Raw genomic sequence first — 26121 nt, 5'->3', positions numbered from 1 at the left:
TCCTTTGCAGTGATGGAGAGTTTTGTGTCTTGATTGTGGAGGTCTCAACACTGATTTACACGTGTGGAGAAACCCCACAGCATCACACACCAGCAGCAGCAACAACAAAAACTGATGAAAACCAAACAAGTGCTACAGTTTAACCAACAGTATTGTACCACTGCCCATTTCCTGACTTCAAAAATACGCTCGGGGATATAAGGTGTTGCTGGGAAAAGTTGCGTGAGACACACATGCAAATTTTTGCCACTTTTATGGGTTTTAAATTAGCTCAAAATTTTAAAAAGTTTTAGAAATGCAAAACGGAAGTGCACTATTGCTACAAAGGTGAAGATGCTGCTTGGGATGTCCACACCCCTAGTCAGAGTGCCTGGGTCTGAGTGCGAGTTCTACTCCAATGCCAGTTCCTTGCTGATGCACATCCTGAAGGGAGCGGGCGGTGACTCAAAGCAGCTGGGTCCCTGCCACCCATGTGGCTACCTGGATGGGGTTCCCAGCCCCCAGCTTCAGGCTGGCACAGCCCTGGCTGCTGTGGACATTTGGGGAGTGAAGCAGCAGACGGGAGCTTTTTCTCTGTGTCTGCCTGTTTCTCTCCTCTCTCCCTCCCTCCCTCCCCCTCTCACAAATAAATAAAATAAATGAATTTAAAAATGTATATACTGTATCAGACAGACCATGAATTGAGCAGATAGGAAGAAAAAAACTCCATAAAATTATTCAACAACTCATGGACTCACCTTTAAGCTGGCCATGAAGGGATCTGATTCTGCTGAGTGTACAAGAGATTTAGAACTAAATCAACCAACGAATCATTGCCCAAGTCTCAGACTGACCACAAGGTGGCACACATGTGGGCCAAGTTTGATCACAGTCCAAAGAAAATGAGTTGAAGCTTGTGGTAGAAATGCAGCCTGGTCATTCGCCTTTAAAAACGACCCAGAGTACAAGATATAATATTCATACTATTCAGGAAACAATCCTGGATTATGCAGCACTGGAGAATCAGGAAACTCTCAACCTGAGTGGGAAGACTATTATTAACAGGCACAGACGCCAAGATAACACAGATGTTAAAATGACTTGGTAGAGACAGTGGCACAGCTATTGTGCAAATGGCCCAACAAGCAATAGTAGACAAATCAGAAAGTTAGCAAACAAGAATGTATAGGAAGAACCAAATAGGAATTTTGGAACTGAAAAAAAAAATAACAACCAAAATGTAAAATCCGTTGGATGAAGCAGAGAATGATAACAGAGAGGAAAGAAAAAAAAAAAAAGAGTAGGAGGAAAAATGAACAATTTTGGTGATCTGTGTGACCACAATGAAGAATTCAGGCCACTAGAATTCTAGGAATAGAGACAACTGATAAATATAACAGGTTTTTACTTTACAAGATCTATTTATTTATTTGAGAGTTAGAGTTACAGACAGTGAGATGAAGAGACAGAGAGAAAGGTCTTCCATCCTCTGGTTAACTCCTCAAATGGCCACAATAGCCAGAGCTGTGCTGATCTGAAGCCAGGAGCCAGGAACTTCTTCCAGGTCTCCCAAGGCACCTGGGCCATCTTCTACTGCTTTCCCAGGACACAGCAGAGAGCTGGATCGGAAGTGGAGCAGCCAGGACTCAAACTGGCACCCATATGGGATGCCAGGACCTCAGGCAGAGACTTAACCCATTCCACCACAGTGCCGGCCCCAAAGAGGTTTTTAAAATGGATTCAATGGGGGCTGGAGCCATGGCACAGCAGGTAAAGTTGCCACCTGTAGTGCCGGCATCCCATATGGGCACCGGTTTGAGACTCGGGTCTCACACAGAGAACCCTGCCCTGGAGCAGGAGTATCACAGGGTACCATGGTCACTGAAAGGCCAGAGTGGTTAAAGCAGAAACTGCAGTGAAACTGTACAAAATGAGACTGGGAATTTAGAGCCAAACACCGAAGGAACTGCCTCTGTTCTAAGAATATTGGCAAGGCAGAAAGAGAGGGAAAGAGGGGAGAGAGAGAGATCTGAATTCTGAAAAAAAAAAATATTTTGGCTGCAGAGTGGCAGCCAGCTTGGCGAGGAGCAAGGGCAGGGGCAGGGGAGGCTGAGGCAGCTATGCCAATGTCCATGGTAGGAGAGGGGGATGACCTCTTCAGTCAGTGTGCTGGGACGAGAGACAAGGCAACAGGACGGTAAGTTATTTAGAAGATAAAGTCAGCCGTGTGCTGATGTGTTGACCACGGGAGACAATGGAGAGAAGGACCTCGAATCAGATCCCCACACAGATTCCTCCTCTTGTAATTCAGTGGGTGATGCGGCCATTCACTGACTCAGAGAGCAGGGGAAGGGTATGTAATGGAGAAGAGGGTGGAGGTCTGCTCTCAGGAGATTTCGATCTCAGTTCTGGACAGATTGGTTTGCAGGGACTTGCAGGCTTCTAAGAGGAGATACGTATTACAAGTCTGAAACTCAGAGGAGAGATGTATGCTGTCTGCATATCGATGATAACCAAAAGTCATGTTGTGTAAGAGAATGTCCAGGAAGAAAAATCTGAGCGAGTTGAGAAATCAGAGCCTGTGACTGAATTCTGAGAACGCCAACGTCCGCTTGCTGCGTAGAAAGAAGGAGTTTAGGGAACAAACAGAGAAAACGTGTCCAGAGAAGTAGAGGAAACGCCAGGAAAATGCTGTCATGTGGAAGCCAAGGGAAGAGTGCTTCAAGAACCAGGAGTGACCATGATAACAAAGATGTTGCTGAGAACTTGAGAAGCAGAGCAGGTGGGCGTTTGATGGGCGGGTCAAGGCACTTCTTCAGGCTCCTGTGTGCCGTATCCGAGTGCCTGTCTGAGGATCCACTGCAAGTCTGACGATTCCACGTCCCACCCAGCTCCCTGCTAACACACACCCTGGGATGTGGCACATGATGGGTCAAGTACTTGAGTCCCTGCTACCCCCTGCAAGGGAGACCCGGAGGGAGTCCCTGGATCCTGGACTTGGCCTGACCCAGCCTCAGCCCTGGCTGTTGTAGAAATTAGGAAAGTGAACCAGCAGATGGAAAATCTACATTTTTAATATTTAATAGAAGAAAGAGGGCACTAAGAAATATCTCTCTTCATAGAGTTCACTGGATGTGAAATTATGGGAACCAAAACCACACTGGAGTTGTTGAGGAATGAACGGGGGATGAATAATGAGAACATTTTGAGAAGTTCAACGAACGAAGCAGGGAGACATCACAATAGCTAGAAGGAATTTGTGGCTAGGATTTGACTTGTACTTAATGGGAGAGCTTGAACACAATTTAAAAAGCCAATGGGAAAATCTAGTTAACAGGATGAAGCTATGGATAAGAGAGAGTACATATAATTAATGTGTCCCAATGCTCCCAGGGAAGCAGAACTGAATAGAATCTATTATTCAATATGAGCTGTGGCTTTAGCTCCTGCGAGAGATGTCTCCTATAGTACAAGGAAATTGACACACACACACACACACAGAGAGAGAGAGAGAGAGAGAGAGAGAGAGAGAGACAGAGAAAAAGACAGGGAGAGAGAGAGAGAATGCAGATGCAAGTCACTGGCAGATCTGGGAAGACAAGCAAATTATTATACGGAAGCTATAATTTCAATGCGGTTTATTTCTGTGAAATGGATCTGGAATAAAACGACTTGAGCCAGGACTTCGGCTTCTACATGGCAGAGCAGATGTGCCTTCCCGCCCCCCAATGACAACTTGGAGCCCTGGATATCACATAGGGAAAATAGAAGACTCTGGAAGGTGGAGAGATGGAAGCAGACTGGCTGGACCTTGGGCTGTGAGGAACACATGTCAGATGAACCCCCCAGGTTTTCTATTTCTCTCTTATATCCTGGACTCGGAGCTGAAGAAGCACACAACTGGGCAACACCAAGGGGCACAGAGCAGCCCCTCCAGCAGAGTACTATTCTCTGTCTCCAAAGTACTAGGAAACATGCAGTTTTGCAAGACAGAAAACTGGGTAATAACTGTTTCACTACAACAAAAAATTACAGAGAAAGGACCATGGCCCACCCTCACCTGCACCAACAAAAACCAAGAGGCAAGCTTAGACGTCCACCTTTGTGGCACTCGAGTGAGGCTTGTCTCCAACGAGGGCGCTCACAGAGAAGGGAAGGGTGAAAATCAGCCCTCTCCATCCATAACTGCCAGGGCAGCGTCAGAGGCATCGTGGTGGGAAACCAGACTTTTATGACTACCCATCAGGGGTAATGAGCAACCCCCAACCCCGCCCCACATCGTGGTGTCCGTTAGGACCCAGGGAGGAGCTGGAACTTCCATGTCCAAGCAGAAGTAACAAAGAATTCACCAGTTTTGGATCTCAATGGAGGCTGAGCAGGGAAATACGGACCTCTACCCCTTATGCAGCAGTAACCAGGCAGCATCTACACCTTTTCCTACCAGAGCAGAGAGGTCAACCACACAGAGGATTTCATAATCCAGGGCACGTTTGTCGCACAGTGGGTTAAGGCGCTGCTAGGGACGCAGCCACCCCATATAAGAGGGCAGGCTTGCGTTCTGCCACCTGCACCTCCAGTCCAGCTTCCTAATGCAGCCTGGCTCAGGATGCAGTGCCTGCATCCCATATGGGCACCAGTTCGTGTCTCAGCTGCTCCACTTCTGACCCAGCTCCCTGCTGATGACCTAGGAAAGCAGTAGAAGATATCCCAGGTGTTTGGGTCCCTACACCCACATGGGAGACCCAGAGGAAGCTCCTGGCTTCTGCCTTCTGATCAGCCCAGCTCCACCCATTGAGGCCATTTGGGGAGTGAACCAGCAGATGGAGGACCTCTCTGTCTGCAACTCTGCCTCTCAAATAAATCTTTCAAAATAAATACTTAAATAAATAAATCTGGTTTCAAGAAATAGCTAAAGTAAGAAAACTGTGTGGTGTATGTAGATGGGTACATGGATAGACGATGAGAAGAGAATAGGGAACTAAGAAATAAAGCAAAGATGTTCAACTTATTTTGACAAAAGTGAAGAGCAAGTCGACAGCAGAAAGGTAGACTTTTTACACTTGATCTCAGTGAAAAGGCCAAGAAGCGATAAAGGTAAGATTTTTAACAAATAGTCCTGGAGTAACAGGCTACCCAGAGGAAAACAATTAAACTCAACCTAAGTCTCACAGCTTGTTTAAAATGGAGCTCAAAATGAATCACAAACTTAAATATAAAATGAAAAAATGTCCAGAAAACTATAAAGCAGTAAAGAATGAGGTAGGGGCCAGCACTGTGGCTCACTTGGTTAATCCTCTGCCTGCAGTGCCGGCATCCTATATATGGGTGCCAGGTTCTGTCCCAGTTGCTCCTCTTCCAGTCCAGCTCTCTGCTGTGGCCCGGGAGTGCAGTGAAGGATGGCCTAACTGTTTGGGCCCTGCACCCACATGTGAGACCAGGAGGAAGCACCTGGCTCCTGGCTTCGGATCGGCACAGCGCTGGCCGTAGTGGCCATTTGGGGAGTGAACCAGCGGAAGGAGGATCTTTCTCTCTGTCTTTCTCACTCACTGTCTAAAACTCTACCCGTCAAATAAGTTTAAAAAAATTTAAAAAAAGAATGAGGTAAATACTTTAAGACATGTATTTACAAACACCACAGATGACAAAAGACTAGTATCTAGAAAATGTAAAAGACTCTCACAGCTGAACAGTAAAATAGCAATCCAGTTAGAAAATACACATTCCACCTTAGAAGTATGCAGTCAGCATATATGCCCATGAAAAGATGTTCAATGTCATTACCCATGAGGGAAATGCAAGTACAAACCACCCTGGGATATCAGTATACACCTATCAAATTGGCTCAAATAAAAATCACTTAAAATATGCAATGCTAGCAAGGATGTGGAGAAACTGGATCAACCCTACCTTGCTAATGAGACTATGAAATGGTACAGCTACATAGGCAAGCAGCTTGCTAGTCTCTCAACACTAAATTCATAATAAATTAAATTCAAATGCCAGAGGTTTTTATCCCTGAAAAATTAATTCCTATATTCATGTAAAATACTTCATGTCTATAGCAGCTTAATTTTTAATAGGCAAGAACTGGAATCAACCCTGATAGACCTTAGTGGGTAATGCCAGACCATCCATCCCACAGAGGTTAATACAAAGGATGGAACTATGGGTACGCACAGTGACCTATAGGAGCTAAGGGTATGCACAGTATCCTACAGGGACTATGGATACGCATGGTGACCTACAGGAACTATGGGTATGCACGGTGACCTACAGGGACTATGGATACGCACAGTGACCTACAGGAACTATGGGTACGCACAGTGACCTATAGGAAGTATGGGTACGCACACTGATCAATAGGAACTATGGATATGCACGGTGACATACAGGGACTATGGGTATGTACAGTGACCTATAGGTACTATGGTTATGCACAGTGACCTGCAGGAACTATGGACATGCACACTGATCTATAGGAACTATGGGTACACACAGTGACCTATAGGAATCTCCAGAGAACCATGCTGACTGATAAAACCCAGTCCCCGGGGCACCTACTCAGTGTGACTGCACACAAATGACATTCAGGATGTGACTCAGTCATGGAGCTGTGGGACAGACTGCAGCCTGTCAGAGGGAATGGGTGTGGCTCTACGAGGGTGACATGAAGTCTTGTGAGGTCCAAAACATTCTGTCCCTTGGCTGTGCCCATTGTGGTCTCCTGGCTTTGGAACTGTACTGTAACTCTGCAAGAGGCTGGTTCTGCAGGAGACTGGATACAGGGTCCAGGGACCCTCTCTGTACTGTGTCTCACCCCATTACGTGAATTTATAGATACTGCAAAATAAACAGGAAAGTTCGACTTTAGAATTACTGAGTGAGGGAGAAGAGGCATGCTTCCGCACATTAAAAGTGTGAAAACTTTCTAGGGACAGTAAAGGAAAAGTCAGCCCACAAGTTCTGGTAGGACCCCTGCTGTCTTGGAGATTGGTGATCAGGAATTTAGAATGCGGCTATCTGCTCTATTGTGCAAGCTTTCATCACCTGTATTGTGCTGTCTGGGTATAGAAACAGAGAAAACAGGTCGTGGGGTTTGTTCAGGACAGGGCCATGACAACAAGGTATAAGAACAATGAGCAACCAAGGACAATTTTTCTCAAATCTCTCCCTGTTCTCTCCATGCTGCTTGGGCTCAAAATCCTGTTTGCATTTCTTATATGAACCAAGAGTGTGCTCAGGGCCACAAGGGTCCTTGGACTCTGCCACACTGCACTGTCTGCCCTCAGCGACCGGAAACTAGCCTGGGCTCAGTCCTCCCACCCTGCACTGTTGCAGGTTCTGTGGTTAAGGATGAAGATGAAGGGGGTCACAGCGACCCAAGTTGCAATGTGGACTGAAGCAGGGAACAGAAAATCTCCTAGTCTCTACTATCTGATTTCATGGTGTAGTGAGAACTAAATGATAACACACACGCACGCACGCACGCACACAAATGAACACAGAGCCAACCATTATTAGGTCAGCACCCAGTATCTACTGACCCAAAGGGCTTGAATCTGGCCCCACCCCTACTGCCACACATCCCTCCTGGGTGGCCGTTCCCTGATTCAAGTTTTACAACCAGCATCTGCATAGAACAAAGCCCTGGTTTATAGTGCCTGTGGATCTCCATGGTGTACGTGGCCCGTACAATGTACTAAAGTGACCACACATATACACACCATAGGCTCTTAGAAGTTGTTAGGAGCAGGTTCCAGCTCTGACACTGGAGCTACCCTGGGCCACAGGTTAAGCCCTGCCTTGGCCCTCTCCTAAGAATTCCTTACTAGCCCATGCCCAAGAGGCCACCTGACCATGATCTGTTAGAAAGCTGCCCCCTTTTCTCTCCCAGGGATGACTCTGGGTAAAGGAGGCAGTAGTGTCATCTCCACACACAAGAGAATGCCAACAATTCTGATGGACAGAGAAACACAACCTCAATTATAGCCAGGGGTCATCTCATTACTTGGATGGCCAACACTGCCCTCTGGGCTCTTTATACCACTTCTGTTTATCTCACAGTTGCTAGGAGCACCTGTCTGCAACTTTACTTCTCATAAGTAAGTTGCCCCAGGTCTTCCCTTTCTACTAAGACCAAAACTTCCAAGAACAACAACTGATAACGCCGCATAAAACATAAGCAGCTGGTTGCAAGTTATTTGGGAGCTACTGAAAGATCCAGAGGTTGAGGGCCACAGTCGTGTGTAGAATGGTGTGAGGTGCTTCCCGCTGGCAGTAGCCATTTTGGTCTGAAGCAAGGGGCTGAGAAGCCAGCCAGAGAATGGACCAGAAGCCAAGGGAAGAGCATTACCCAGGCAGAGCTTTCCACATATCAGAACCAGGGGAACAAAAGGTGGAGTTTGGGCCAATGAAAACATCCAGATCTTTTCAATGGTGATGTTTACTTATTTCAGGGAGCTGGGAGAACTCCCATCCATTGGTTTACTCGCCAAAGGTCCACAGCAGCCAAGGATGAAGCTGGGAACCAGTATCCCCATCCAAGTCTCCCTTGAGAGCTGACAAAAAAGCAATTATTTGAGCCATTATCACTGCCTCCCTGGGTCTGTCTTGATAGGAAGCTGAATCCAGGAGCCAGAGCCAGCAATAGAAACTAGATACCGTGACGTGGGATGTGGGCATCTGAGCCACTAGGCTAACTGCCAGTTTCCAGCATCTGGACCTTGAGGGCCCAAAATCCCAGAGAACAGCAGGTCACAGTAAAACACAAGCAGACCAGATGCCAGTTTTCCTACTACAACATTAGGTTAAAAAGACTAAGAGGTAGAGGGGAAGAAAGAATGGGAAAGAGGAGTGCAGGTTTTGGTCATTTTAGTAAGAGGCCAACTTACGGTTCTGAGAATCAGCCATCAGGAGGCATTGGTAAACGTCGCTGATTTTCACTTGGGATCCCTGGAGGTCCACAGCCTAGGGGTGGAGACGAAGCCAGACTCTTCTAAGAAAGGAAATGCAGACTCCAGCCAGGGCCACCCCGAAAGATTGAGTTATGACCCTCATGCTATTCGCCTGGTCTATGATAGAGTGAATTATCTCTGGGCAATGAGATTATCATTCTGAGCCTTCATGATTTTTTACTACAATGTCCAACTTTCAACAAGATATTACCAGGCATGAAAATAAAATAACCTCGCTGGTATCTAGTCCACCACATTAAGGAGTTTGTAAGTCATCAGTTCATACTCATAACAAGTAAAAACATTGGACAAACTCAAAAAACAGAAAAACTCTTCCTAGCCTGGTCGGAGAAAGGAGCTCACAGGGTAGAACACACCGAACAAAATTCTAGACAAAGCAGCAGGGGCAGAGAATCCCAACCCCATTAGGGGCTCTGGAGAGGAGCAGGACAGGGAAAGTCTCCTCACTCTTCATGAGCTTACTTCCCAGAGTTCTACAGATGTGGGCCATGAACACATTAATGATTTTGAAGATTTATTTATTTACTTATTTGAAAGTCATGGTTAGGGAGGGAGAGACAGAGAAAGGTCTTCCTCCTGCTGATTCACTCCTCAGATGGCCAGAATGTCCTGGCCAGGGCCAAGGGCAAAGCCAGGAGCCTTGAACTCCATCCTGGGGTCCCATGTGGGTGCAGCGGTCCAGGTACCGGGGCCAGCCTCCGCTGCTTTCCCAGGGGCACTAGCAGGGAGCTGGATAGGAAGTGGAGCAGCCAAGGCTCAAAGCAGAACCCAGAATAGATTAATTTTGTTGCAGGATCCGTTTGAGACAGAAATACAAAATGCAGACTGATCCCACGTGCAAAAAGGTTATGTAGCACCCAGGAAACAAACACACATTCAGGCCCGAGTCTGGGCTGCCCCACACAGAGAAATGCTCAACAAGAGCGGACCAAAGAACTGCCCATGGAAAAGAGAAAGAAACGAAAATGGTACCTACGGTTGAGGTGGTCCGTGCATGCGACGGAGATAAAGAGAGCGGGAAAGCGCCAAGGTGGACAGCTCTGCACGGGGAAAAGCACGCACAAGCAGTCCCTGGCTCTGCGCGTGCAGCGCTCCGCAGAGAAAGAGAGAAAACAGCAGCCTTCATCCGTGCTGGAGGTGCAGCTCCTTCCGGCTGGTGCGCCCTCCGAGGGGCTCCACAAACCTGTTAGGGTGCAAGCACACATCCATGACCCGGATGTGACAGGTGCATTCTGCGAAGGCAGGTGTCATCACACTGACAGTTAAAGACATAGCCCTCCACTGCAGGAGAGGAAGAGTTCCAGGCCCCTAACCCTGACTAGTGACACCCTCTCACTGCCGCGTTCTCCAAGTGAGTCTTGGAGAAAAAAATCCCCAAATGGTTCTGGCAGTGGGAGGGGGAAAGTAACCGTTTCAAACCCCACAGAGCATTTTGTACTTTGCAAGCCCAAGCTATTGTGGGTTGTTTTTCCCCCTCAAAGCCTAACTCACCTGGGGTAAAGGAAATATCCAGTTCTAGCTCACCTCTCGCCATATATATTTTTAAAATTACATATGTACTCAAGAGGCAGAGTTAGAGAGACAGAGAGAGAGGTCTTCCATCCACTGGTTCACTCCCCACATGGCCGCAAAGCCGGAGCTGGGCCAGGCTGAAGCCAGGAGCCAGGAGGTTCTTCTGGGTCTCCCACGTGGGTGCAGGGGACTTGGGCCACCTTCCACTGCTTTCCCAGGCCATCAGCAGGCCAAGAACCCCATTTCCTTACTCTTAGCACTGTGCACCCCACTCTGACACCCAAACTCTATGTTGGCCCAAGTTGAAGCAGGGCCTGGGTTTGGCTTCCTGGGAAAATGTCAAGTCATCATGAGCCTTTCATTGGAGGTCTCAGAGCCCTGCTGGGTGCCAAGAGGAAGGATCACCCTTCTACTGGTCAGGGCACACCAGGAGATAACCTTGTCTGTGATGTGGGCAGAGAAGTGCTTCTTCTTGGTGATGTCCCTAAGGAAAAAGGCTTGGCCCAATACCCTCATTTATCCCATCCACACACACTCAAAGTGAATTGTGGTGTCCTCAGGCCCTTTCTCATACCCAGAAGCAGACATTAGCAACTCAGAAGAGCTGACTTCAAGAAGACTCAATACCCGCCGATGGCTTGAGTCCTTCCCCAAACGGAGGCCTCATAAGTGTTCTCACTACAAGTGGCTCCATCCTCCCTGCTGCCTGTCTCCATCTGGATCTCAACTTTATTTTCATTTTCTTCAGTCTCCCTTAGAGACTCAGCCTTGTTCAGCAGCTCCCCTGGCTCCTCTCAATATTTATTATTTATTTATTTATTTATTTATTTATTTATTTTTTGACAGGCAGAGTAGATAGTGAGAGAGACAGACAGAGAGAAAAAGGTCTTCCTTTTGCCGTTAGTTCACCCTCCAATGGCCGCCATGGGTGGCGGGCTGTGGCCGGAACACTGCGCTGATTTGAAGGCAGGAGCCAGGTGCTTCTCCTGGTCTCCCATGGGGTTCAGGGCCCAAGTACTTGAGCCATCCCCCACTGTACTCCCTGGCCACAGCAGAGAGCTGGCCTGGAAGAGGGGCAACCGGGAAAGAATCCGGCACCCCGACCGGGACTAGAACCCAGTGTGCCAGCACCGCTAGGTGGAGAATTAGCCTATTGAGCCGCGGCGCTGGCCTACAATATTATTTTTATTTATGTTCCTTGGAAAGACAGGGAGACAGAGAGAGAGAGAGACAGAAAGAGCGATCTTCCATCTGCTGGTTCACTCCCCAAACAGGTACAACAGGCAGGGCTAGGCTGGGCCAAAGCCAGGAACCTGGAACTCCATCTGGGTCTCCAGGTGGGTGACAGGGATCCAAGTACTTGAGCCATCACCTGTGGCCTCCAAAAATGGGCATTAGCCAGAAACTGGATCAGAAGCAGATATGGATACAGATATGGGATGCAGACATCTCAAGTAGCTACTTTAACTGCTGTACCAAACGCTTGTCCCATCTACTCAGTCTAAAAGCTTGATCCGATTTGCCTCATCCTAAAATGATGACTCCAACATGCAATCCCCCAACACCTTCCCCTGCCCAATGGTGCCACCACCGTGCTGCATGCTCCTGGTCATATCTTCCCTTCCTCTCACCATTGACGTCTCAGTAACAATAGAGCCTCTCCTCTTCAACCGTGCTTTATATTCCTTCACATTCAGATGACACCCTTAGCAACAAACTTTCTCCCTCCATGGATAAAGGAGAGGGAGCAACACTCAGCTGAGTCCCACGCTGCTGCCTAGCATGCGTCATTAGAGTTACTCTGCACCTGACATAAGAGGAAACAGGCTCTCAAAGAACGCCAATGGCTTAATGGGTTACTTAATCCAGTCTTCTTTCCAGCCCACAAGCCCATCACAGCAAGGCCTTGGAATTCCCCTGTGGAAACCACAGAGGCTGTGATGGTGGAGGCAGAGTTTCAATGTCCCCTTCCCCTGGGGCATTCTGGGACCTACTCCGGACTGCACCTGCTCCTCTGCTGCCCCCTGGAGCACCGTGGCATCTTCCTGTGTTCCCCAGGCTCTCCCCACCTCTCTGCTCACAGGCTTGCCTCTTCCTCTGCTATGCCCTACAAGTGACCCCTAACCCAGCTCTGTCCAAGTGCCCTGGCTTTCCAGTTGCAGAAGTGTCTCCATTGGGAATCTGTTCACAGCCACAGAGGTGCTTTATCTTCTCAGGAGACTCTGAAGTTGCTGGATTTAGCAGCCATGACTCCTCCCAGACCGGAATGGGAATGCTTCCAGCTGTTCTTCAACCCAGCCTGGAGAGGTGTGCAGCGACTGTGGGGAGCAACTCGGACTATACTGTTACTGGAATTAAGACTTATTCTATGCATCTGCTCTCCCACAATATGGCGCTGGGAGAGAAGAAAGAGGCTTCTACACAGCTGCCTCCAGTTCAGCCAATAAACTGTAGGACTTGCTCCTGATTGGAGGAGAGCAGCGTACTCGGCGTGTGGGCAGCCGAGTTGGGATTGGCAGAGGAGGACTATAAAGGAGGAGAGAGACGGCATGCACCAGGAACATCTAAGGGAAACATCTAAGGGGAACACCTGTGCAGCCCCCCAGAGAGCCGGCCGGCGGTGTGCCGCTCCCCTGCGGAAGTGGGGAATGTGGCAGGGGGAACCGCCCTTCCACGGAGGTGGAAGGGACAGTAGCCAACCCGGAAAGAACCAGCAGCAAACCTGGGGAGGGCCGAGCAGACGAAAGAACAGCGCAGGGTCTTGTGTCGTTCCTCCAGGAAGAGGGGGAGCGACATAATGGTGCCGTGACTCGGATAGGAAACTTAGGACGGATAGAAAACCTAGGAGAGAAGAAACGGGAAGAAGTGGGAAAATACCGGAGAGAGAGACTAGCAAACAGCCTAGGGAAAAGCCGGACGAAAAGGGTGCCAGAAGAAGCTATTGAAAGCCTAGGCATAGACTCGGATACGGACTACAGGGGGAAGCTGGGAGAAATCTCTAAGGTCGAAAGCGAAAGTGAAAGCTAGAACAAACAGACTCGGATGCGGACTGTGGGGAGAGGCCAGGAGAAATGAGGAAGGAGTGTTGTTGGAGGAAAGCTTGGGGAAATATACCGGGTAGAGAAAAATGTTAGGGAAATTGAAGCCGCGGGGGGCAGGCCAAGGCGGAGACGAAAGCCACTTTGGGATTCTCAAGTTAGCCCGGGAATAGGGGGCGAAAAGTTGAAACCAGAAGCGGAAACGTAAGCCAGATTGGGATCCGTCTGATTAGCCCAGGGAGCAAAGGACGGGAAGCCAAATCGTGGGGCGGAGACGTGAGCTGGGTTGAATTCGCGAGGTTAGCCCGGGGAACTTAGATTGAATGCTAGTGGCGGAGACGTAAGCTACGCTGTGTGACTCGCGGAGGCTGCCGCGCGCAGACAGAGCGTGCGGGGCTCAAGTAGATAGGGAACGCTGGGCTAGTGCGAAGCCGCGCAGATGAGAGAGGCGCGGGCTGAAGCGACTCAGAGCCCGAAAGCCGCCGAGAAGCAGCCTCGGGGCGGGCGCCGGGAAGCCGCAGGGATAAGAGAAACAGAAGTTTAGAAGTAAAATGAGAGAAATAGGAATGCTGGTAGATAGAAGTAATATAGGAGAAATAGGAATGCCCGGAGATAGAGAAATAGGGAAAGGCCTCCCCACAACACAGCAATGAGAGAGCTTGGATTCGGTCTGCCTGATTAGTGAGGCGATGAGCACCTGCAGGCGGCTAGCAGCTTATGCGCCACAGGTCACCGAAGACAGGCACGAATTAACATCAATAAGGCCTCCCCACAACACAGCAATGAGAGAGCTTGGATTTGGTCTGCCTGATTAGTAAGGCGGTAAGCACCAGCGGGCAGCTCGACCAGAGTATGAGCTGCAGGTCACCGAAGATAGGCACGAATCAACACCAATAAGCCTCCCCACAACATGGCAATGAGAGAGCTTGGATTCGGTCTGCCTGATTAGTAAGGCAGTAAGCACCAGCAGGCGGCTCGACCAGAGTATGAGCCGCAGGTCACCGAACACAGGCACGCATCAGCGCCTAAAAACCTCCTCACAACATGGAAAAGAGAGGACCCGGATTCGGTTTGCCTGATTGATAGGACTTGTAAGAACCTGTGGCAACTCTAGCAAGTAGAGCAGAGTGTGTGCCGCGGGACACCGAAGACAGGCGCGTATCAACGCCAAAAAATAAAAAGAAAGGGTGATCTGTGGGGAGCAACTCGGACTATACTGTTACTGGAATTAAGACGTATTCTATGCATCTGCTCTCCCACAATATGGTGCTGGGAGAGAAGAAAGAGGCTTCTACACAGCTGCCTCCAGTTCAGCCAATAAACTGTAGGACTTGCTCCTGATTGGAGGAGAGCAGCGTACTCGGCGTGTGGGCAGCCGAGTTGGGATTGGCGGAGGAGGACTATAAAGGAGGAGAGAGACGGCATGCACCAGGAACATCTGAGGGAACATCTATCTGAAGGAACACCTGTGCAGCCCCCGAGAGAACCGGCCGGCGGTGTGCCGCTCCCCCGCGGAAGTGAGGAATGTGGCAGGGGGAACTGCCCTTCCACGGAGGTGGAAGGGATAGTAGCCAACCTGGGAATAACCAGCAGCAAACCCGGGGAGGGCCGAGCAGACGAAAGAACAGCGCAGGGTCCTGTGTCGTTCCTCCATGAAGAGGGGGAGCGACAGCGACCCTTCCAGAGGAAGGGATAACTGAATTGAGTCTGAAAGAGATCATGGGAGCAGGACTTTCCAGACAGCAGAAATTGGGGAGACCCTGGTCTGCTGGGCAAACATGATCAGCACGGTATGGAAATGGACAAGGCAAGAACGTGTCCAGAGGAAACGCCACCCTGCTGGCTCAGGAGAAGGTACAAGAGGATTGAGTCCCATAACCAGGGGAGAAAGTGACCATGAATGAGCATGGAGACCTGCTGACAAACCACCCATAAGGGGCACTGTGGTGACAGGGACACAGTCCAGTGTCTGTGTGCCATTGCATGATGGCCTTGACCTTGGTGGGCCAAGAGAAGGTAGTGGGTCAGCTTGGGTGGTTACAGGAGGGGTCCTGTGGCCCTAGAAAGGGCAGACCAGGCTTCCAAGCCTGTGCCCCAACATCAACCATGGCAAGACACATGGTGGCCTACACCACCAACCTGCTCCTCCCTTTGGTGCCCCAGATGGTGCCGTCAGCCAATTCTGGGAGGCCCAGGACCTCCAATCATGCAGAAGAGCCAACACCAGAACAAATGAGTGTGGGGTGTGGAGGGTGAAGCAGGAGGCGAGGGGATGGAGCAGCAGGCAGATCTAGAGCACAAGTTGAACCCCCTCCACTCTCCTCCTTCCAGGCCTCATCCCACAGGATGCTTAAATACAAAAAAAATGGGACTATTCCAAAGGACATGGGAGCTGACTCAAAGAGCTCCTACTGGCCATAAATGAAACCGTAAGAGCAATAAAGTGAATATGTTGGGTTGCGTTATAATTCGAAGATAAAATATGCATGAACCTGTATTAAAATAAATTAAGACTCAATAACTAAGTGACCGGGAGAGTTGATATAAAGCTCCCTTAGAGAAGAATTCCAGATCACCTGGTAGATGCTTCCAACTCCAGGAAGTGAAAATTAATATCCCCTCAATCCTGAGTGTGGGCAGTGCCTAATGACTTGCTTCCATAGAGTAGAATATTTGTTTCCACAAATACAAAAATGTAAATTCACTTTGGAGAAACCTGCCAGGCACGACCTTGGCCAGGAGAACAAGATTAACATCACCAGTGGTGGGTAACGTGCATGGCATACAAACATGTCTTCATGGAGAGAACAGCTCTCCTTTGCAGTCTTCTTCCCCTAAACCCGCGAACACAATCTAACCAGGAAACACACACACCAGCAAAAGACAACTTAAGGGACCTTACAAAATATGATTCAAGATTGCCAAGGTCATGAAAAGCAAAGAAAGAGAAGCCATAGGAGAAATAATGGCGCACAAAGACCAAATACATAATGTGTTGCCCTGGATGGGATCATTTCAATTGGGCAGAAGTAGAGAAATGGGAGACTATTTGTGTATGAGAAGTCCCTTATTTTCCAGAGTAGAAATTCAGAGTTGAAGAAAGGAACTCAACAGGCACCAACTTATTTACGTTTCCCTGTCTGACCTTATATCACTACAGGAGGATAATTTAGGAACTAATATTCTTTGATTTAAAAAGTCTATCAAAGTTCAGCAATATCGTTAGTTTTGCTTGTAGTCATTTTTCCTCAAAGTCAAGTAAAAACAAAAGTAGTAATTTTTGAAAAGGAGGCTTATTATATGATCCCATATTTTCCTGTATTCCTCTGCCTCTGCGTATCCATAAGTATGCAGATCCAGATACCTAAAATAATTTTCTCCAAGTAGAAGTGTTGATGATTTGGGGAAAGGGAAAAATGTTTGATGACTGACTTATTTTTCAGGGTTTGAAATTTTGGTAAGAATAAGAAATGTAAAATACAGCGTGACCACTACTACTTTAAAACATAAAACGCTGTGAGAATGAAGCACAAAGTTCTAGAAACAGTGGGTGACAAGGGATGTTAAAAAGATAGCACCAACTAACCCGGGGAAGTTAAAGGAGAATTTTCGGAGGAGCAGAGCCCACTGGGTTTGGGGTAAGAGAGGATGTGAAGTTTCAAAAAGAACTGAAGGAGTGAGTGTTTGGGAGAGGAAGTTGGGGGAGGTGAGTTAATGGGAAAAAACTCGTTTACTGAGAGCAAAATGGCTGTACTTACATACGTAGGGATACTGAACATTAATGATGCCATTTCAAAGAGGGAATCAGCCACGCATGGAGGTCTGTGAGGAGACTAGGGAAAGCACCGAGAAATGGATTGTTCAGAATTCATGGAGGATGCACCTAGGATGGAACTTGAGTGCATTCCCAAAAGGAAAACAAGCTTTTCAGGAAGGTGTGGGGAGCAAAGCATTCCAGGAAAGAGAGAAAACATTTCTGACTGCAAAAGCAGAGGAGCGAGACAACTGGCTGTGACCCACATGTCACAAAAATGCAAGGGTCAGGAGCCCTACGCAGACTTTTTCTTGGGGGTGGGCGTGGAGCAGTTGGGAAGGCATTGAGCAATGATGTGATCAAACGTGGTTTGTGTTTTTAAAAAATACTGAGATGGTATTAGATTTAAAAAAAAAAGCATAAAGGATGGATTTAAACATGCAAAGACAGGGAAGAAGCCCTCCAGGCCCTGAGTACCTGCTCCAAGATCTGGAGGAATATTTATGAGGCAGGCCGAATCTCTGGGAGGCAAATGGTTTCCTGTGGGAGATGAAGACAGGCTGGGGGTCAAGAGTGGCCGAGTGACCAGGTGGGTGCACTTCAGGCACTGGGCAGGGTTGGCAGAAAGGCTCAGAGTCAAGCTAATGAGCTCACTGTGGCACAATGTTGCATTTAGGTGCCTGGCCTGGCCCAGGGCCTCAGGTGTTGACATCTTCAGCATCTGGCGGTAACTGAAGTCCTCAGGGTAGGTGACATTGCTCAGAAACGGCAAGGAGTGAACTCAGCAGTAAACAGGATGTATAATCCTGGAAATACACAAGTAAGGACCCCCTCTCCTGCCATTAACTGACATTCTTTTCAGGCAGCCTGTCAGATTCCATTTATCCATCTTGTTGGTTCTGACACTTTGTTCCTTCCTGCTGGCATCATTTATAATCCTGATTTCATCAGTCAACATATTAGGCTTAGGCATCCCAGGCTTTCCAGTTGAAAATGGCTCCTGTAGAACACTCACTATTCTCCCCATTGGCTAATAAGATAAAGATAATACGATAAAGAGGATATTAAGTCACTAAGGACTAAGCCTGTGATTATGAAATAAATTGAATGTATATTATTGTTGAAAGGAGCCAAGAGCCACCATAAAAAAAATGGGGCTCCTGAGACAAACCGTTCCAGAGACGGCCTTGGGAAATGGGGAGTAAACCGGTTCACAGAGAAAGCAGTCAGCTACTAACCAGAGATACACAGAACACCTGCCTTGTAGATAAGCCCCTTCCCTACGCTTGCTCAAGGTTAACAAAGAAAGCTGCAAGGCACGTAGCAACCTATTCCTCTCTCCTAGAAACCCCCTCCCCTAATGTATCCCTTTGACCTAGTACTTTTCCACCGACATTACCACTTTTAGACTGCCATACAAGGCCTGCTACTGAAAATTATCCAATGAACTTACGCCAGCCTATAATATGTTAATTTTGTGGTTTTGCCCTTTAAAAGCTGTGTGAGATAGCTGCTCGGGGCTCCTCTCGCTTGCTTGCTGCTTGCAGCAGTAGAGGGCCCATTTGTACAAATGAAATAAAATTACCTCCTGTTCTATTGCATCGTCTGGTCTGGAGTCTGTGTTTCTGGGGTCGTCACAAGAGGACACCGCTTTTGGGGTCCTACATTGTAAAATTAAAAGAAAGATAAGAGAGGCTGGAGGAGGGAGGATGGCAAGTATAATATATTCTTAACACTATATATATGAAGTAGATGAAATCTGTTCCCTTTCTAAAATCAATAAAAATGGTTAAAAATAGAAATTCATATTACAATGCTACAGCATAGTACTGACATAAAAACAGATCCACAGACCAACAGAACAGAACAGAACGCCCTAAAAGGAAACCCACACAGCTGCAGCCAACTGGTTTTTGATAATGCTGCCGAGAACTTGCAATAGAAAAGGACAGTCTTTTTCTTTTTTTTTTTTTTTTTTTTTTTTTTTTTTAATTTTTTATTTATTTTTTATTTTTTTTTTAACTTTTATATAATGAATATAAATTTCCAAAGTACGATTTATGGATTACAATGGCTTCCCCCCCATACCGTCCCTCCCACCCACAACCCTCCCCTTTCCCACTCCCTCTCCCCTTCCATTCACATCAAGATTCATTTTCGATTATCTTAATATACAGAAGATCAGCTTAGTATACATTAAGTAAGGCTTTCAACAGTTTGCTCCCACACAGAAACATAAAGTGAAAAATAATAGATGATTTTTTTTAATGATGATGAAATCAGATCAGACCTATTGTCATGTTTAATCCCAGTGAGAGTCAAGTTGGGAGTTGATAGTTTCTTTTCTTTTCTTTTCTTTTTTTTTTTTTTTTTTTTTTACAGAGGATCAGTTTAGTATGCATTAAGTAAAGATTTCAACGGTTTGCACCCCCATAGAAACACAAAGTGAAATATATTATTTGAGTACTCATTATAGCATTAAATCTCAATGCACAGCACATTAAGGACAGAGATCCTACATGAGGAGTAAGTGCACAGTGACTCCTGTTGTTGACTTTACCAATTGACACTCCTGTCTATGGCATCAGTAATCTCCCTATGCTCCAGTCATGAGTTTCCAAGGCTATGGAAGCCCTCTGAGTTCTTCGATTCTTATCTTGTTTAGACAAGGTCATAGTCAAAGTGGAGGTTCTCTCCTCCCTTCAGAGAAAGGTACCTCCTTTTTTGAAGACCTGTTCTTTCCACTGAGATCTCACTCACAGAGATCTTTTGCCAGAGTGTCTTGGCTTTCCATGCCTGAAATACTCTCATGGGCTTTTCAGCCAGATCCGAGTGCCTTTAGGGCTGATTCTGAGGCCAGAGTGCTATTTAGGGCATCTGCCATTCTATGAGTCTGCTGAGTATCTCACTTCCCATGTTGGATCACTCTCCCCTTTATTTATTCTATCGGTTAGTGTTAGCAGGTACTAGACTTGCTTATGTGCTCCCTTTGACTCTTAGTCCTTTCATTATGATCAATTGCGAACTGAAATTGATCACTTGGACTAGTGAGATGGCATTGGTACATGCCACCTTGATGGGATTAAATTGGAATCCCCTGGTATGTTTCTAACTCTACCATTTGGGGCAAGTCAGCTTGAGCATGTCCCAAATTATATATCTCTTCCCTCTCTTATTCCTACTCTTATGTTTAACAGGGATCACAATTCAGTTAAATTTCAACACTTAAGAATAACTGTGTATTAATTACAGAATTAAATCAGTCATATTAAGTAGAACAGACAAAAAAACTACTAAGAGGGATAATGTATTAAGTTGTTCATTAACAGTCAGGGCTATGCTGATCAAGTCACCATTTCCCATAGTGTCCCTTTCACTTCAACAAGTTTCCTTTTTGGTGTTCAGTCAGTTGTCACCGATCAGGGTGAACATAGATGCAAAAATCCTCAATAAAATTCTCGCCAATAGAATGCAACAACACATCAGAAAGATCATCCACCCAGACCAAGTGGGATTTATCCCTGGTATGCAGGGATGGTTTAATGTGCGCAAGACAATCAATGTGATACACCACATTAACAGACTGCAGAAGAAAAACCATATGATTCTCTCAATAGATGCCGAGAAAGCATTTGATAAAATACAACACCCGTTCATGATGAAAACTCTAAGCAAACTGGGTTTGGAAGGAACATTCCTCAATACAATCAAAGCAATCTATGAAAAACCCACAGCCAACCTCCTATTGAATGGGGAAAAGTTGGAAGCATTTCCACTGAGATCTGGGACCAGACAGGGATGTCCACTCTCACCACTGCTATTCAATATAGTTCTGGAGGTTCTAGCCAGAGCTATTAGGCAAGAAAAAGAAATTAAAGGGATACAAATTGGGAAGGAAGAACTCAAACTATCCCTCTTTGCAGATGACATGATTCTTTATTTAGGGGACCCAAAGAACTCTACCAAGAGACTATTGGAACTCATAGAAGAGTTTGGCAAAGTAGCAGGGTATAAAATCAATGCACAAAAATCAACAGCCTTTGTATACACAGACAATGCCATGGCTGAGGAAGAAATTCTAAGATCAATCCCATTCACAATAGCTACAAAAACAATCAAATACCTTGGAATAAACTTAACCAAGGACGTTAAAGATCTCTACGATGAAAATTACAAAACCTTAAAGAAAGAAATAGAAGAGGATACCAAGAAATGGAAAAATCTTCCATGCTCATGGATTGGAAGAATCAATATCATCAAAATGTCCATTCTCCCAAAAGCAATTTATAGATTCAATGCAATACCAATCAAGATACCGAAGACCTTCTTCTCAGATCTGGAAAAAATGGTGCTGAAATTTATATGGAGGCACAAGAGACCTCGAATAGCTAAAGCAATCTTGTACAACAAAAACAAAGCCGGAGGCATCACAATACCAGATTTCAGGACATACTACAGGGCAGTTGTAATCAAAACAGCATGGTACTGGTACAGAAACAGAAGGATAGACCAATGGAACAGAATTGAAATACCAGAAATCAACCCAAACATCTACAGCCAACTTATATTTGATCAAGGATCTAAAACTAATTCCTTGAGCAAGGACAGTCTATTCAATAAATGGTGCTGGGAAAATTGGATTTCCATGTGCAGAATCATGAAGCAAGACCCCTACCTTACACCTTACACAAAAATCCACTCAACATGGATTAAAGACCTAAATCTACGACCTGACACCATCAAGTTACTAGAGAACATTGGAGAAACCCTTCAAGATATTGGCACAGGCAAAGAGTTTCTGGAAAAGACCCGGGAGGCACAGGCAGTCAAAGCCAAAATTAACTATTGGGATTGCATCAAATTGAGAAGTTTCTGTACCGCAAAAGAAACAGTCAGGAGAGTGAAGAGACAACCGTCAGAATGGGAAAAAATATTTGCAAACTATGCAACAGATAAAGGGTCAATAACCAGAATCTACAAAGAGATCAAGAAACTCCACAAAAACAAAACCAACAACCCAATTAAGAGATGGGCCAAGGACCTCAATAGACATTTTTCAAAAGAGGAAATCCAAATGGCCAACAGACACATGAAAAAATGTTCAAGGTCATTAGCAATCAGGGAAATGCAAATCAAAACCACAATGAGGTTCCACCTCACCCCGGTTAGAATGGCTCACATTCAGAAATCTACCAACAACAGATGCTGGCGAGGATGTGGGGAAAAAGGGACACTAACCCACTGTTGGTGGGAATGCAAACTGGTCAAGCCACTATGGAAATCAGTCTGGAGATTCCTCAGAAACCTGAAGATAACCCTACCGTTCGACCCAGCCATCCCACTCCTTGGAATTTACCCAAAGGAATTTAAATTGGCAAACAAAAAAGCGATCTGCAGCCTAATGTTTATTGCAGCACAATTCACAATAGCTAAGACCTGGAACCAACCTAAATGCCCATCAACGGTAGACTGGATAAAGAAATTATGGGATATGTACTCTTTAGAATACTATACTGCAGTAAGAAACAACGAAATCCAGTCATTTGCAACAAAATGGAGGAATCTGGAACACATCATGCTGAGTGAAATAAGCCAGTCCCAAAGGGACAAATACCATATGTTCTCCCTGATCGAGGACAGTCTTTTTCAATAAATGATGTAGGTAAAATTGGATATCCAAATGCAGTAAATGAAACTGGATCCCTATCTCTCACCCTGTACAACAATCTACTCAAAATGGATCAGACCTAAGTGTGAGGCCTGAAGCTTTGAAACCGTTAGAGGGAAAAATATGTGAAACACTTCAGGACACCGGACACTGGAGCAAGGATGCTGCAGACCAGGCCCCCAAAAGAACAGGAAACAGAAGCACAGACAAACAAGCAGGATTTCATCAGACTAACACGCTTCTGCACAGCAGAGGAACTAATCAACTGAAGTTCACTCTTCCAAGAAGCAATTACAAACTGGTTTTCATCTAAGTTTCAGAAAATTTTCTTTGAATTTTAGTATTTGTCCTATATCCTTGATTTGTTTTCATCTTAGGTATTATGCAGGTGACAGTCTTCCCCTAAAAGAGCCTTCTGTAAGCTTCAAGGTGACTGCATCAACAGATATGTTGACATCACCCCAAAGATACAAAAACATGAGAAGCAAGGAAACACGACACCACAAAAGCAGGCAAATTATCTTCCAGTAACTGAATCTAGAGAAACGCAAATTTATGAATTTCAGGAAAAGAACTGGAAATAATATCCAGGAATTCAATGAGATATGAGAATAAAAAGGAACAATTAAATAAAAATCAAGAAAACAATTTATGTGAATGAGAAATGTAACAAAGAAATTATTAAAAATTAGAGCTGAACAATTCAATCAATAAACTAAAAAATACAACAGAGAATTCATTAGCAGACTAGAATAAGCAGAAGAAAGAACTTGGGAATTTGAAGGCAGGCCTTTTAAAATGATTCCATCAGATAGGAACAAAAGGAATGAAAATGAATAGTGATGCTATGGGGTATCATTCAAAATTTTTTTTGCATTATCAGCTTCCTAGAAAGATTAAAAACACAGAAAGGAAAAGTGTATTTAAGGAAATAATTTCTGAAAACTTCCCAAGTTGGAACAGATGTCAACATCCAGATCCAGGAAATTCAAAGTTCCCCAGGTACAGGAAAAAAGAAGACAGCAATCTTCTCCAATACATATTATAATCAAACTGTCAAAAGTCAATGAGTATTTAAAAAGCAGCAAGAGAGGGCTGCTATTGTGGCATAAGGGGTTAAACTGCCGCCAGCAACACCAGCATCCCATATGGGTGCTGGTTTGAGTCCTGGCTGCTCCACTGTCAATCTAGCTTCCTGCCAATGTGCCTGGGAAAGTGCTGGAAGGTCTGGGCCCTTGCACCCATATGGGAGACCCGGATGGGGCTCCTAGTTTCTGGTTTCAGCCTGGCCTAGCCCTGGTCACTGTGGTCATTCGGGGGAGTGAACCAGAAGATGGAAGCGCTCTCTCTCTCCCCTCTCCCTCTCTCCCTCTTTCACTTTATCTCTGTAACTCTAGCTTTCAAATAAGTGAAATAAATCTTTTTTTTTAAAGCAGAAAGAGGGGCAAGTGTTTGGCATAGTGGTTAATTAGAGAACCTGGGTCCACTCCTGGCTCAAGTTTCCTAATGTAGACCATGGGAGGCAGCAGGTGATGGATAGCTCAAGGAATGGTCCCACCCATGTTGGAGAGCTAGGTTGAGTTTTTGAACAAACTAAAGACAAAATCAGCAGCGGGAAGAATATAATGATAATCAGAGCAGAAATCCTAGATAACAAGAAATAATAAGATAAATCAAACTGTGAGGTGGCTGCTGTAATCCAAATGTTGTATTTTAGAAATTTATATTAAATAAAAGTTTAAAAAAAACCTGAGGTGGTTTTCTGGAAAAAAGAAAAAAAAACAAAATGGGCAAATATTAGCTAGTCTAGGGAGAAAAGGAAGATGCAGAACAAAGATGGAATTTGAAGAAATTGTGACAATTACCTCAGAATTAAAAAGGAGCATAGTGATTGTTATGAACAATTAACTGCCAATGTATTAGCAAAACTAAAGGCAATGGATTTGCTAGGAAAATGCAACTGGCCACGACTGGGTTAGCAAGAAATAGAAAAGAGTGAACACATGAATAACAAATAAAAAGACTGAATAAATGGAGGGAAGAAGGAGGTGAGCATATGGCCCAGTGGAGATGATGCTGGTTAAGACACATGTGTCTCATATCAGAATACCTGGGTTCAATACCTGGTTCTGGCTCCTGACTGATTTTTGGACCCTGGGAAGAAGTGGTGATACCCAAGGTAACTGTATCGGCCTCCCACATGAGAGGCCTGGGTTGAGTTTCCAGCTTCTGGCTTTCATCCCCGTCCCCATCCCCAGCAATGACTGTTGCAGGTATCTGGGGCGGGGGGGGGGGTTTGAATTAATGGATAGGGGAGCTCTCTCTTTCTCTCCCCCTCCTTACTTCCTAAATTAATTAATTACATATTTAAAAAGAGATCGAAGAAACAATATAAAGTTTCCAATACAGAAAAGTCCAGGACCAGTCACCTCCCAGTTAACTTCTACCAAAGAGTCAAAAGAAAAAAAATTCATATTGCCATGTGCATGCTCTCACCATCCTCCACCACTCCTGGTGTTGTGCGTGTGCTCCTTTGGTGCCAACCTCGTTCCACAGCTGTGCTTCTGCAGCTGAAGAGACTCCGTCGCTTGCCCTGGCCAACAAAAGGCCAATGGAGGCAGTCTAGGCTGAGAACAAGGATCCTATTAATTTGAAGGTGGTGGAGTAGGATGGTTCTGTGGTGAGGGTTAAGATTAAGAGGCCTACACCACTTAGTAGACTAATGAGAGCCTCTTGTGGACCACAGGGTTTGTCAGTGAGGCAGGTTAGCGTCCCATTTGATGGGCAGCCAACCCATGAATCAGACATACATGCACAGCTGGACATGGACAGACATGTTCCAACAGCAGACAGGAGGTGTCTACCAACAAGGGAACCTGCTGTTTTACTCTAGAACTCTGTCCTTACAGACCCAGACTACATTCTCAAGGAGAAAGCTGCAATTTGGTTCCATCACAACCTGAGTACTGCAGTATAGTTTTCTCTGTTCTTTCATTTTCCCCTTCCCATTCCTTTATTGCACACCAAGTCACTGGTGTAGGTGTGCAAACATACTTTCTCTCTTTCCCTCCTTCCTCCCTCTCTCTTTCTTTTTCTAAATGGCCAGTGGTGGTATGCTTTAATGGACACCCAATGGAGATGAAATGGGGGGAAATACTGTTTCTGTGCGAAAATATCCCCTTCTCTGGGAGTGGC

This window comes from Oryctolagus cuniculus, chromosome 15, assembly GCF_051225735.1.
Source record: "Oryctolagus cuniculus isolate XC-2025 breed Fujian yellow rabbit chromosome 15, ASM5122573v1, whole genome shotgun sequence".
Lineage (NCBI taxonomy): Eukaryota > Metazoa > Chordata > Mammalia > Lagomorpha > Leporidae > Oryctolagus > Oryctolagus cuniculus.
The sequence above is the reverse complement of the archived record's forward strand: the minus strand, read 5'-3'. Positions refer to the sequence as shown.